Genomic DNA, 15,012 nt, shown 5'->3' with positions numbered 1-15,012 from the left:
TGTCTTTTATACTCAAGAGGCATGCCAGTGTTTGGCATCCTTGGAGAGATGGGCAGGAACCTGAAACAAAATGTCTCAGTCCACACACTGGAAGCAGAGAATGAATACTGGAATTAGGTGAGGGTCATACATTTTTAAAATCCCCAACCACTGAAATAATTCTGCCAATAAGTCTGCAACTCTCAAAGTTGCAATAACTCTCAAGATAGCACCACCACTGAGGAAATACATACTCACATATCTGTGTTTATAATTACCACTTTTCATTGAAACCAATACACAATGTCTCTATTAGAATTCCTTCACTGTATCTAAAATTTGAGTAGTTCATCTTGATTCCATGCTTAAAATTACAGAAGATAAACAGTTATCATTTCAATTATCCACCCCTTGAACTGAAATACTGTAGCGTGCATGTGTGTCTGTTATCTCTTATTCTGCTACTGAAGATACATACATACCTAATGTAACTTAAGCAAGTGTTTCTTTTGGATGACAGTATGAACCTTCAGCCCTTATCTTTGGAAATTTATTGCTCTAGGAGCATGAGGTTCCTGATGACATCATATTCTCAGTCAATAGAAAAAAGTAAATACCACGAAACACCTTTTTCTCATTCTCAATTCTGAGACAATAGCCTACAGAATTGTGATGCTCACTCTTAGAGTGAACCCTTTAAACTTCTCTTTAAAAACACTCACAGGGATGCCCAACAATTTGTTTACATGGTGATTATTAGTCCTGTCAAGTTGACAAGCAAGACTTACAATCATGGTGGATATAAAAGTTTCTCAACTCATTAGAAAGCAAGCACAGAGACAAGCTCCACCTGGAAGGACCATTTGACCTTCTAGGTCATGTCTTCTATGATCTACCTGCATCAGAATTCTGTAGCTAGAGTTTTCCTGCCTGGCCCACAGTCAGGACAAATCTCTCTCACCTGCCAGTTCTACAGGCGCTCAGACTCGACCAAGTAAACACAGAGACTTATATTGGTTACAAACTGTATGGCCGTGGCAGGCTTCTTGCTAACTGTTCTTATATCTTAAACTAATCCATTTATATAAATCAATACCTTGCCACATGGCTTGTGGCTTACTGGCATCTTTACATGCTGTTTATCATCTTGGCGGCTAGCAGTATCTCTCTCAGCCTTCCAATTCCCAGCTTTATTCTCCTCCTTGTCCCACCTATACTTCCTCCTGCCTGACTACTGGCCAAACAGTGTTTTATTTACCAACCAATCAGAGCAACACATTTGCCATATAGAACATCCCACAGCAGACTTGTCCCTACCTCATTATGATCCAAACTATCTAATAATGGGATGATCCTCAGACTAATTTTGCATAGATCACAGATGCTCAAATTCCTTTTCTATTCTTATAGGAATAAAACTTGGAACTTAATTATGTGATATTAAAAATATTATTGAGACTTTCAATAAACCATGAGAATTTGTTAACTTTGCTCCCATTTTCTCTCAGATTCCTCATTCTGTGTGCAGTGAGAGCTGTGGTCTTGGATTCAGGAAAACTTCCCTAGAGGGCAAGGCTGTTTGCTGCTATGATTGCACTCATTGTGCAGACAATGAGGTTTCCAATGAGACAGGTAAGAACAAATCTTACTGAAATGGTTCCATATTTCTACAGAATACTGCATTCTCTTAAAAACTGAAAAATATCTAGAGAGAAGTCAGAAAAATGTATTCTTTCTCTTATTTAGGATATGAAATGTTCATCACCATGTCTTGAAATAGTGCAGAGTAGGCACAGAAATTTATAATTGATTTACATTTCTGATCAACTTCAGCTATTGTTTGCTGCAGGAAACCCCTATTCTCTGTACTAATCAATATGCTTTATTTCCCCACATAATTTAACACACAGTAATCAAATTCACAAATTGGATGTTTTTCTAACTGTATTTCAATAATGATTAGAACTCAACTAAATATAGGATAGGTTATTTTATTAATGATTCTTCCCAGCAAGAACAGAAAATCAGCAATTTGTGTTTGATATACCTACTATATAATTATTAAATGTACAACATAAATAAAATTTCAAATTTCCTTAATGAATAGGATTATGTCCATTTTTATGCTCCAATTCTGAGAAACAGTATATAAAATAATATCCTCAAAGCAGTTCCAACTGTCTATTACTGAGAGTTGTACCAAGACCTAAGAGCTACAATGGAATATAGAATCTACATTTAGAAGAATAGTTCATGAACATATTCACAGCATATTTCATTGGGAAGAAAAATCTTTAAAAGCTAGTATTTCCATACCTAATACTAAATTTGTGACCAGGTTTATTTCAATTTTGGAATTTTGAAATGTTTTCTATTCTTTGAGAATTTCATACTATGTATTTTGATCATATTCATACCCTCCCAAATCTTCTACTTTCCTACCTAACTTCTTTTCTCTCTTGTTAAAAAAAATTAAGAAAAAATCATTGAATTCAGTTTCTGCTACCAAATACTCTTTGGAGTGGAGTCCCTGATGGAATATAGACTAATTCCTACTGCCCCATTCTTAAAGTTTCAAGTGTCTTTCCTGTATAGCAGCTATGAGGTCAAATAACTTGTTAGTTAAGTGTAGTACTTTATACCTACTCTCCATACATAATGATATTTGGTCTGCCCTGAGCTTTCACATGTTGTATGCATGGTAACTAACCTCAAATTTATATATTGAACTGCCCAGCTGTGTCTGGAAGTTTCTATTCCCTTGAAGTATTTCATGACCTCTGACTTTTACTTTCTTTCTGCAACTTCTTTCATGCATTTCTCACACTGAGATGTAAAAGACTGTGCTCTCAAGCTGTTATTCAAAAGAAACACACTTTTAGTGAATATGCATGCACATATTCACACACACACTGTAATTTTTATTACATGTATCATGTGCCTTTAGTAAGGAATGGAGTTATGCATGTGAATCATCCATTAAAACTTAGAAAACTAAAACAAAATGAACACCTCCACATAAAAGAGAAGGAAATAACAGAGCCTGAGATTATACTATGAAAGTAGGTCCTAAGAACAGAAATAACAATGTGTCACAATAGCTGAAGGAAAGGTTATTTACAACATATGTAGAAATAAGTTTTATTCTACTAAAGTGAATTCAATATTGAAAATCTGGTGATGAGTTTCTTTTTAAAATCATGCAATAATATGACAGTGGAAATCTGGCATGCATAAATCACTCTTCTTATATTTAAAATAAAAGATTATGAATTTTATGAATTTTCAAGAGCAGAATATTATAACAATGTTTTAATTTATACCCTGAAACTGTCTCAATAGTTCTGTCCTTTCCCCAGTTTGAATGATGACTCTTCACTAGTGCACTAGTCAAGCCTGTAACAACGTAGTAATGCCTATTCACTAAAGCTTCCACAGAGAAGAGTCAATATTAGAAAACAGGAAGCATATTTAATAATTTATAATGATAAGAAAATTGAGACCCTATGTTTAAGAAGTGTATTTTATGAAAATAATTTCAAGAGCAAACTCCCTCTTTTGCACTACTCAAATTAATAATGTGGTATGAATTATGATGTGGTTTCAGAAATAAAGTATGTTTATGTATTGCAATTCAATATTCTAATAACTTCCAAAAGAGATACACCAATAGCACAAGAGGCCTGAAGGTATATAAGAGAAAACTGTAAGGTGTATTTAATTTACATCACTATAAAGAAGATGGGTTGTATGAGAATCTACTAGTAATTGATAACTACTACCAAAAGAGGAATATCACTTTTTCTTTAAGGTTGTGAATGCTGAAATGTTTCACATATTCCAGTTGTAGCCCCCATAATATGTAAATACTAGCATCACTGAATAGATTCAGTGAGTATTAAAATATCAAAAGAAGAGATAAGAGAGCACATTAAGTTGGGAAGTAAAAGTGGGAGAAGTAGAGGAATGGAGCAAGAGGAAAGAGGGCTGAGTTGGATCAACACACTTTATAAGTTCACATAAATAATAACTGAAATATCAGATAAGGAAGTTGGGTGGTATAAATATGAAAATGTTCACTACAGAGTTTGTGTTTCTTTGCCCCTGAGAAAAAGTAAAGTGTTGTAGAAAGCAGTTCTGTCAAAAAGTACAGAAAAATGGCTTAGAAAAGAAGTGATAACTTAAGCTTGGATTAAATCTCACCTCATTTCTGATCAGATATGGAAAATTGCATGAAATGTCCAGAGAGTCATTATGCAGAGACAGAGAAGAAACACTGCCTCCCAAAAGCTGTGAGTTTTCTTAACCATGAGGACCCCTTAGGGATGTCTCTCACAACCACAGCTCTGTGCTTCTCCGTACTCACAACTGTGGTTCTTGGACTCTTTGTGAAGCACAGAGACACTCCAATTGTCAAAGCTAATAGGACCCTTAGTTACACATTGCTTATCACACTCACTGTCTGTTTCCTATGTTCCTTGCTATTTATTGGCCCTCCCAACACCGCAACCTGTATCCTACAGCAGATCGTATTTGGAGGTGCTTTCACTGTGGCTCTTGCCACTGTGTTGGCCAAAGCTATCACTGTGGTTATTGCCTTCAAGGTTACTTTTCCAAGGAAGAGTGGTGAGGTGGTTAATAATATCAAAGGCTCCAAATTTCATCATCCCATATGTATTCTGATCCACCTTGTCTTCTGTGGAATATGGCTAGGGACTTCTCCTCCCTTCCTTGACCAAGATGTTCATGCTGAACATGGACATATCATCCTTGTGTGTAACAAGGGCTCAGATTTTGCCTTTCATGGTATACTGGCATATCTCTGCTCCTTGGCACTTGGAAGTTTTACTATGGCTTTCATGTCACGGAATCTTCCAGATACATTCAATGAAGCCAAGTTCCTCTCATTCAGCATGCTGATATTCTTTTGTGTGTGGATAACATTCCTCCCTGTCTACCACAGCACCAAGGGGAAGGTCATGGTGGCTATGGAAGTCTTCTCTATCTTGGCTTCTAGTGTAGCCCTCCTTGGCTTCATTTTTGTCCCTAAGTGCTATATTATCTTAATGAGGCCAGATAAGAACTCAGTTCATCACATCAGGAACAGGCCACATTCTAGAAGGAATAACTCTCTCAAAACCTAGTTTAAAACTCAACATAGTTCTCATATTAAGACATGAATTTCAAAGATGAAGTCCAGCTGATCACTACTGAAAATATGTGTTATGCAATTAGAGTATGGGTTTGACCCTTTGTGCTTTTACACGGTCATCTGCTTACAGGAAAATTTCTGTCTACAGTCATCTAATTGTCCTAGAGCCTCTTTATACTGGAGCTATTGGAGTTATGCACACTTGAAATCCAGGTTGTATTTTCATAAGAGCAGGACCTCGGTATGTATCTGGGCTTGTCTGAAACATTCTGTGAATATCATGATATTTTGAACACACAGAGATCTGCCAACATCTGCCTCTCCTCTTCTGAGATGCACAGCTTCACACCACCTCTTCTGGTATTAAAGATGGCCAGTCCCACCACCCCACCATATTCGTCTATGATATAGACTGTAAGATTCACGTTGTTGTTCTAAATTGCTTGAAATCATCAAGTATATTCTCTTTTCCAATTGTACTCATCACATGTTGTTTTAAACTTTGAAAGTGTTCCCTAGTAAAATTTTATCTTGTCTTTCAATAGCTGTGGTAAAATATATAGATGAAAATTTTATTTTATATTCAACTTTTTAATATATCAGATTTGTACAAGAACATCCATCTGTTTCATAAGGTCTCAAGGCCCTTCAATAAAGTATCATATTTTCATTCAATTTATGTAATTATACTGAAAAATACGAGATTTTTAAAATGTATACATAATCTTTTATGAACATAAGATTTCATCAGTTATAGAATAATATGTTGCATGCTAAGTTAGAATGTAGACTTACTATGAATTATATTTTTTTACCCAATGTCAAATGTCAATCAATCAGAACAAGTAACTATGTCTAACTACATGTATCCCTTATTTGCCCTCATATGATGTATGTCACATTTCCACCTGTTTTAAGTGTAGCTGACTACCACTAGTTCCTTTTTAATATAGGCACTTGAGCATCATTTATCTAAATGCTTCTTCCAATTAACTGCTTTTCCTTGATTTAGTATATACTCTTCATTAAAAAACATGAATAGGTTACAATGTGCCACTTTCTTATTACATATTTCTCCAGAATTCATCACCGTTTCATACAAATACATACAATATATGAAGTAAAATATTTTCCATTTCCACATCATTAAATAAAATCAAAATTGTATAAAATTGTTAGACTTTTACTACTGTGAGTTTTGTCCTAGCTGTGGTGACTCTTTTGCTTTTATGTCTATATACTAGGCTAGGAGGTTTCACAAATGCTATTGTTAGCTGTAATTGAACATAATTACTGCTTGTCAAGAGGGAAACCAACACTAGTTATGGAAACCAAACCAACAATCAAGAACTAGTGAAGTCTTGGATCTTAGAGGAGAAGCTACAACTGCCACTTTACTAAAATAGCATAGTCTCTAAACATTCTAAATATTTGTTCTCATATACAATTAAGTCAATTCTTCAGATCTCTTTAAATATATGCCATATTGAAACAGATGCATACAATTATACAAGGCCACAAGCAATCAAATTGAGTAATTGTGGATCCCAGTTCCAATTGATACATTTACAGTAAATACTCCCCTAAGGTTCAGGTTTCATTGATGAAGATCAGACAGAAAGAATCTAAATGCCTGAGGACCCGAGAGTTTGCTGTGAGATTATGTCTCTTAGGAATGTTACACATTACCCACAGAGACACACAATGTCTGATCAACATGACTTCATAAAAAAAATATGAACTGAACTAGGAACACAGCAATAGGAATGCACATGTGAATGGCAAACCTCATTAGACCTCAACCATTCATGGATTACAGGCAACAAAGTAAAGCTGACAGAGGAAGAAAAAGTCTTCCATGAAGCAGAGCACACTAAATGATTTGTAAGACAAAATGTTATTCATATACAATTTAGGACTGTGTATTTATATGTATTCATATACATGAATTATATAGTACATAATTTATGTGTTATAATTGAAAATATATGTATAGGTTATTCAAAGTATATATTATATATAGGAATTATACATACATTTATATTCCTGATATGTACTCACAGATATTTGAATGTATATATGTAATAACAACTTAAAAAAAGAATCCATGAGTTTGTAATAGAGAAAGAATTGGTATTCAGGATTATTTAGCAGGAGAAAAGACAAGGGAAAATGATGTAATTCCATTATAATATGAAAAATAACAATGCAGTTCTATTAATTGGCATTTAAAGTTCTTTTATATCTTCTATATTTTTAATGTTGTTCTTTAGCTTTCCTTACTAAGTAATTAAATATGTTGTGAAATAATTATCCTTCAATTCACATCAAAAATTTTTTAAAGAGCTGTCCTCTACAGCTGTGGATCCCACATGGAACCAGAGTAGAAATTCTGCATATGGGAGACGATTGTGTAGCTGGGTCTGTTTGAGGGGGCCCTGGCAGTGTGATCCTGATCCATAACAGGTGTAGGAACTGGCTTTCTGGATCCCATTACCTGTGGTAGAACACACTGCTCACCCTTGATGCTGCCAGTAATGGCTTGGTCCTGCCTCATCTAAATGTACCAGACTTAGCTGTGCTCTCATGGGAGAACTTACATTGATAGAGGAGAGGATGAAATTATCCTGTTAGAGGTGGGTTGGGGAGGGGGGAATGTAGATGTAATCAACAGTCTTATTAAATAAGAAACACAGAACCAATGCAGAGAAGAAAGTCAAGAGGTCAGAGTTAAGAGCTAAAATCTTACCCTTCCTCTTGCGGTGGTCCTACCTCTCCAAAAGAGAGCTACTTCCTGTGTTAAAGACTTTATATACAATTTCTGTCCTGCCTTCTCATTGATTGTAAACCCAACCATATGACCGCCTCGTCACTGCCTGTCTGTACAGACCTCCAGGTCTTCTATGATTGGTATTGGTGTGTGTATCTAATGCGGGCTGTATCCCTGAACAAACAGAGACTTACCTAGCTCTGCTTACCAAGTTCTGAGTTTAAAGGCATGCACCACCAAAGCCCAGCTTTCCTATGGCTTGCTAATAGTTCTGACCCCCAGGTAACTTTATTTATTAACATACAAATAACATTTTGGTACAAATAAAATATCACCATTTTTCCCCTTTTCTATTTTAATAAAAAGAAAAAAGGAAAAAGCTTATAACTAACATAAGAAAAACTATATACAAAAGTATAATAACTATATACAATATGTATAAGTAATAAATACCTAAACAATGTCTAGTCCATTTGTGTCGCATCCGCCTTGACCAGCAAGGAAGAAGCGATGCCAGGCTCTTCTCCAAGCAGTTTATTCAGGAACCTTGAACAACCTTCTGACCCCGGGGAAAGCCATCTTCTTCTTCTCTCTCACTCTCACTCACTCTCTCTCCCTCTCTCTCTCTCCCTCTCACTTGCTCTCTCTCTCTCTCTCTCTCTCTCTCTCTCTCTCTCTCTCTCTCACTCTTACTCTCACTCTCATTCAGATCTCCCATCTCCTCTGATCTTCCTCCCAGGGAAAGCCAGCCCATGCCCTTTATAGCCACTGGGCAATCAACCCTGTAGTGCCACATGGACAATGCCAATAGGGTCAGACATATGCAAGCAAGGCAGATTAGGTCCAGGTGTGTGGAAGCAAGCCGGATCCTAGCCTTAGCCAAATAAGGAGCACCTGCCATCGGGAAGGCAGAAGCCGGATGCTGGTACTAACTTTGAGGAGCGGCCATGCACGGCTCTCTACAGTTCCCTCTTTATTGTTTTAAGCAGCAGGCAAGAGCAGAGGTCTAATCTCTGCCAAAATACAACTTGGACATTGTACTGGTGTTAGTCCAGGTGTCATCCACCCAGAGAACACTTGACCTGTCTGATACCCTTTTTTGCAGAGGTGGGAATTAGGGCATCAACCCACATGCAATTAGACTTGCTCTTCTTGGGTTTTGCAATACAGCTAGACCCAAGTGCAGTGCACTAGCCTCGCATCCTGCATGATCAAGTTTTTAATGTGGCCAGCCAGGCCTGGGGAGACTGCAGCCTCTGTGGCTGTAAAGGCTTGGATAATCATGGCTGCATTGCGCTGCTGAGAAACCCTTAAACGAACAATGCACCACAGGCACATCAGGGAGACAAGCACCAGTAGGCCTGCCCGGGCACCTAATCCCACCCACTCCTTTAAAAAGGTGATAGGCCAGGTGCACACGGGTGGAGTTGACCGCAATGATCTCATTGCGCAGGATCTGGGTTCTGCTCCTGCAGCAAGTGAACTCAAAATTAAAGCAATACACTAGAATGTGATGTTATGGGTAAAGGGTATGGCCAGGCTTTTATAAGAGCCCAGAGTAGTCGATCCACAGCTGTTCCCACTGGCATGCTTGTCAGAATCAGGGCTATCAGGATCAGGCACATCAGCTTCCGGGGTGTCATCACGTCTCTCCATCTGAGGGGCCCGTCACACCAATCATTCAGGTACCCAGATAGGGTCTAGCCGGTCCTGTGGGAAAACACAAACAGAACCTCCCGCCCATGTTAGCACGGGATCGGGGCCATGCCAGCTACGCATGAGGATATCTTTCCATTTCACCATGCCGTCATAGGGCTGTGTGGATTATGATGCCTATCTGCTGATGAACTTCCCGAGGCATCCAAATTAAGGGAATGGAAAAGAAACAATCCTTTATATCCACGGCAATAATATGCCAGGAGGCTGGCAGAGCTGATAGAAGCAGTAACCCTCGCTGCACTGGACCCATGACCTGCATCTGATTATTAATAGCCCCAAGGTCATGCAACAATCGCCACTTTCCAGATTTTTTTTTTCTAATGACAAATATAGGTGTATTCCAAGGGGACACAGAGGGTCGTATATGTCCAGCCTCAATCTGTTCTTTTACTAGCTCTTCTGCCGCTGATAACTTTTCAAAGGAAAGTGGCCACTGGGGTACCCATACCGGGTCCTCTGTTTTCCAGGAAATGGGAATTCCTTCCTCAGTGGCCCCTATGAAAAACCCAATCCCTGTCTAGGTGGTCTACTCTGCGCCTGAACTGGATTTTTTCTGCCTTGGAGAAACTTCCCCAAACCAAACCTAGGATGACATCCCATCTTCATCATAATTTCCTGAGACTCCTTAGAATATCTGTTACTCAATTTGAATCCCATACTGCACTAATTGTACTCCCATCTGCCGAGTCAATAATTTTAAACCACACCGTTTTCGCTGTTAGCTCAGGTTTTTCTGTGTTGCATTGATTTTCCTCAGATCTCAGCTGTGGATGCCTTGTTGTGATGGTTCTGGCATCCACCATTCTTAGCTTAGCGGCTTCTGCTTTTGAAAACCGCTCAGACTCCCTGCTTTGCAGTCTGCTAAGACACTAACCTTCTGTGTCTCAGGTTCTTTCACCACATACATTAAGCTTAGATTCACAATCAACATTTACACCTTTTCACAAACTCACATATAACATGTGCTTAGGCCTAAACTCACACTCAACATTTACACATTTTTACAAACTCACATATAACATATTAACATCTACTTATTTATACTCTTTAATGAAACTATAGAAGTTACCTTCTCCTTGAGGGCAGCTACGTTTGAAATGGCCCATTTTTCCACACCGAAAACATGCCCCAGTGTTCCCTCCTTTCTTGTTACTAAGTTGCATAACTGCAGCCACAAGGCCTGCATTAGTTAGAGGTCCCCCTAATTCTCTGCACACTTTTATCCATACTTCTAGACCTTTGTTCTTATAAGGGGTGATCGCAGCCTTGCATTCTTTGGTACATTGTTCATAAACTAGCTGCTTTATAAGTGGCATCGAGGCATCTGGGTCCCCAAAGATTCTGCCTGCAGCCTCAACCATGCGGGCCACAAAATCTGAAAAAGATTCCATAGGTCCCTGAAGGATCTTAGTAAGGTTACCGCTCACTTCCCCTTTATTAGGTAGGGACTTCCATGCCCTTGTTGCTAGTTGATTTATCTGGTCACGGTATCTCTGTTGAGTCTGGGCATTGAGAAACACTGGGCAAGCTAGCTGCATTTCAGTTCTAACCTTTCTCCAAACCTCTGGATTACTCTTCTTAATCTCTAATTTCTTTGATAGGAGCAACTCGTTAAGAGCCAGAAAAATTGGGGACAAAGAAGTTGCACCCATGATACTAGCAGCAACTTTTCCTTCACCTGCTTTCACTTTCTTTATTTTTTCCGCCCGCTTTTGTCGTGGTTCCACTTAACCTTCCTGTCCGCTTTGGTCGCGGCTCCACTTAATTTTCCTGTCCGCTTTGGTCACCGCTCTACTTAATTTTCCCTGTCCGTTTTGGTCACGGCTCTACTTAATTTTCCTGTCCGTTTTGGTCACGGCTCTACGTTTCCTTCTAATTTTCCTGTCCAATTTTGTCGCGGATCCCCACCTTACCTGGGGACTTACCAGTGCACTGCCCTGACTGCGAAGAGTTCTGAGCCTTAAAGGTTCCCAGTACGGGCCACCACTTGTCGCGTCCGCCTCGACCAGCAAGGAAGACGCAACGCCAGGCTCTTCTCCAAGCAGTTTATTCAGGAACCTTGAACAATCTTCTGACCCCGGGGAAAGCCATCTTCTTCTTCTTTCTCACTCTCACTCTCACTCTCACTCTCACTCTCACTCTCACTCATTTCACTCTCTCTCTCTCCCTCTCTCCCTCTCTCTCTCTCTCTCTCTCTCTCTCTCTCTCTCTCTCTCTCTCTCTCCCTCACTCTCACTCTGATCTCCCATCTCCTCTGATCTTCCTCCCAGGGAAATCCAGCCCACACCCTTTATAGCCACTGGGCAATCAACCCTGTAGTGACACATGGACAATCCTGATAGGGTCAGACATACGCAAGCAAGCCAGAAATCCAGATTAGGTCCAGGTGTGTGGAAGCAAGCCAGATCCTAGCCTTAGCCAAATAAGGAGCACCTGCCATCAGGAAGGCAGAAGTCGGAGGCTGGTACTAACTTTGAGGCTCGGCTGTGCATGGCTCTCTACACATTTGTATTAGACAAATTCAGAGAATATAATTCCATTATCGATTCTATTTTGGTAAGTCCAAAATGTAACTAATTCACTATCTATCCTAATTAATCTTCAACTATAACTAACTAATCTTCAACTCCCTCAGAGACCCAAGAAGGAAATAATATTAGCTAACAAAAATAAAAACAGGAAGTACATGCAAGCAACTTCCAAAAAATTGTGAGTTGACAGAAACAGCTAGCTGCTTGGACAGTCATTTGAGTTTTCTCTGCAGTGTTGGGGCATCATCTTCAACTCATAGGCTTAGCATATCTGACAGACTCATTTGTGAAGTAGGATGTACACAAGGTCAACAATTCAACCTCACATTGGGTGAGAGCAGTTTATATACCAGAAACACCTGAATTCCATTAGTGTCATGTCATGATTCAGGTTTTTAAATTCTGGAAATTGTTGATGTTTTTTGAATTCAGCTGTCCATTTTTCTTGGGTATGTGTGTATGTGAGTTCATCTCAGCATCCCATTCTTCTCCACATCCCTCTATCAAATGCCAGTCTACTATTGAGAGGCGTGAGCTTAGTTACTCTTCAAGAATAACTGTTTCAGCTGCTGTTCCATTGCACATCAGAAGCCATCGGCCCACTGCCTGTTAAGCTGCCTTCGAAAAACGGGCACTGTATCTTTTCCGAATTGCGAAGGCTACATCACAGATGGTGCCATATTGTCCTGGCCTCAGAAGATGCCTTTTGATAAAGCCATAACCACACTTGTTTTGGCAAGAATCAGTAATCCTTTGTTTTGTGTCCTGTCTGTCCTGTTTGTCAGCAGTTGATTCGAGGATACTTTGTTGTCCAGTGGCTAACTTTCGTCACAATGAAAGTTAGTTCCAATTGAAGTTTTTTCAATGCCCATATTTTCTCTGAAGTAAATTGGTACTGCCAGGAGCCGACATGTCTCATAGTCATAACAAAAAAGAAAAATTTTCTAAGTTATTAAAACATTTTAAATGCCATATTCTATAGATCTCTGAAGGGTTTGAAGATAACCTCTCTATCTAAAATATATCTGTTCAATCTTGAAAACATACCTATATGACTACAAGATTTATTATAAGGTCTAACTACTAATTTTCATTTCTTTATATCCTAGTAGTTGGTAATAATACCATTCAAGGATCAGAAAATTGTATTACATTGTTAAATGAACAGCATAAATACAGTTAGAAACATCCATATAGCATTTTCTAACAATATCAATTTCAATATATATATATTTTGTATACAATATAAAACAATCCAATTCAATGTAAAGTATTTAAAACTAGTAATAATTTTTCTTTCTTTTTTAAAAGAAGAACCTTAAATTTAGTCTCCTTTGCTTAGGCCTTTTCCTATCCCTTGACAACAACTTGTAACCAACCCCCCTAATCAATGAAAATCATCCCAGACCCAAAACACATTAAAAGACCAAAAAAAAAAAAACCACAGGCACCAGACCACTTTGGGAATGTGTGCGTTGTATTCTTAAAAAATGCTTCCTGCTGGGTATGGGCGAAGGTATCTTTATCCTGAAGAGAAAAATTTTAGGTTAATTGTCAAATTCTGGGAAAGGTAACTCTATCCTTCATTATCCAGTCTGTGTAAAATGCCGAATTTCAGGGTTTATCTCAAATCCTTATTCAAGTAGTCTTTGAGACTGGATCATTTCAGCAAGCCCTCTCAAAATTGCTCTGAGCATTTTGTAGTTCAAAGCTGATCTGTAGATGATGTTTGTCAGCTTAGTGATGTTATTATTGTCCACGTGGAATTGTTTTTGTTGTGGGGTCCTGTTTTCTTCGTGGATACTTCAGTTGATGTTAGGCTTGGCTGTGAATTCTTGCAGAAAACTGATAAGAGACTCGAACACAAATACATATATATACAGCTAATTGAAGCCCCTTTTTCTTTTTAGAATTAGTTAGTACTCTATATGACCGTTCATATCTTCACAAATTTTAATATATATATATATATATATATATATATATATATATATATATATTATTCTTGTAAATTTTGATATAAAATTCATACTTTAAGAAAAGTTTAAAGAATCAGAATAGAATCAAAGAGTTGAGATTAGTAATAGAATAGTCCCTAAATTAATTTGGCCTTTCTCCTGTCCCATAGCAGAAGATGGCTCTTTTCTTCTGGCATGATACAAGGAGTTTGCATTCCAATATAATATCTCCCCTCTGCATTAAAATACCTATAGGAGAATGCTTAGAAGGTAAAATCACCAAAATGGAAACAAGGTTTGGATCCACATGATCCACATGAGCATCCTGTATTTTCTTTTCCTCTAAAGATAACTCTCTCTTAGGTTCAGCTAATAATTCTCTTGGACTATTTATGTCCTTGCCATCCTCTAATGTTTTGAATGAATTACTTGATTCATAATTTTTTACCCAAATGGTACTCCACAGACAAGAAAATTCTCCAAATAATCATTGAAATTCATTAATTGTCTGTAATCAATCTCTCCTACTTAGCACTTTTGGGTATCTAATATTTGTAGACATATTGTAGCACGAATCTTAAAAGGTTTTATTAATAAAAGCAAACCCAGGGCCAGGTATCATGGTGAATACTGGAAGATCAGAGAAGCAGAACAAGCCACAGCCACCTCACCTTGCCAATTCCTCAGCTGATCCTGTTTCCTCAGAATGGAAGCTTCTGTGTCCTCATCTGAATAGATCTCAGCTGAACTCCTACTCAAAAGCCTCCAAGCTTAACCAGCACTAGTTCCTGGTTTTCACGTGACAATCTATTTTCACCATAACCTATTTTATATCCTAAAGAATTAATAGAATGGCTTCTTTATATCTTTTCAGGAGCAATTTATAATCCTAAACAAGGCAAA

At 38.2% G+C, this 15,012-nt stretch overlaps 1 pseudogene; it reads left to right on the top strand.

Moving 5' to 3' along the window:
• LOC128124298 (vomeronasal type-2 receptor 116-like) overlaps nt 1–15,012 on the top strand; it is a 55,960-nt pseudogene that overhangs the window by 5,552 nt on the left and 35,396 nt on the right.

Source organism: Peromyscus californicus, unplaced genomic scaffold, assembly GCF_007827085.1.
Source record: "Peromyscus californicus insignis strain IS unplaced genomic scaffold, ASM782708v3 Scaffold_4__1_contigs__length_199733344, whole genome shotgun sequence".
NCBI classification, from domain to species: Eukaryota; Metazoa; Chordata; class Mammalia; order Rodentia; family Cricetidae; genus Peromyscus; species Peromyscus californicus.
The sequence above is the reverse complement of the archived record's forward strand: the minus strand, read 5'-3'. Positions and strand labels throughout refer to the sequence as shown.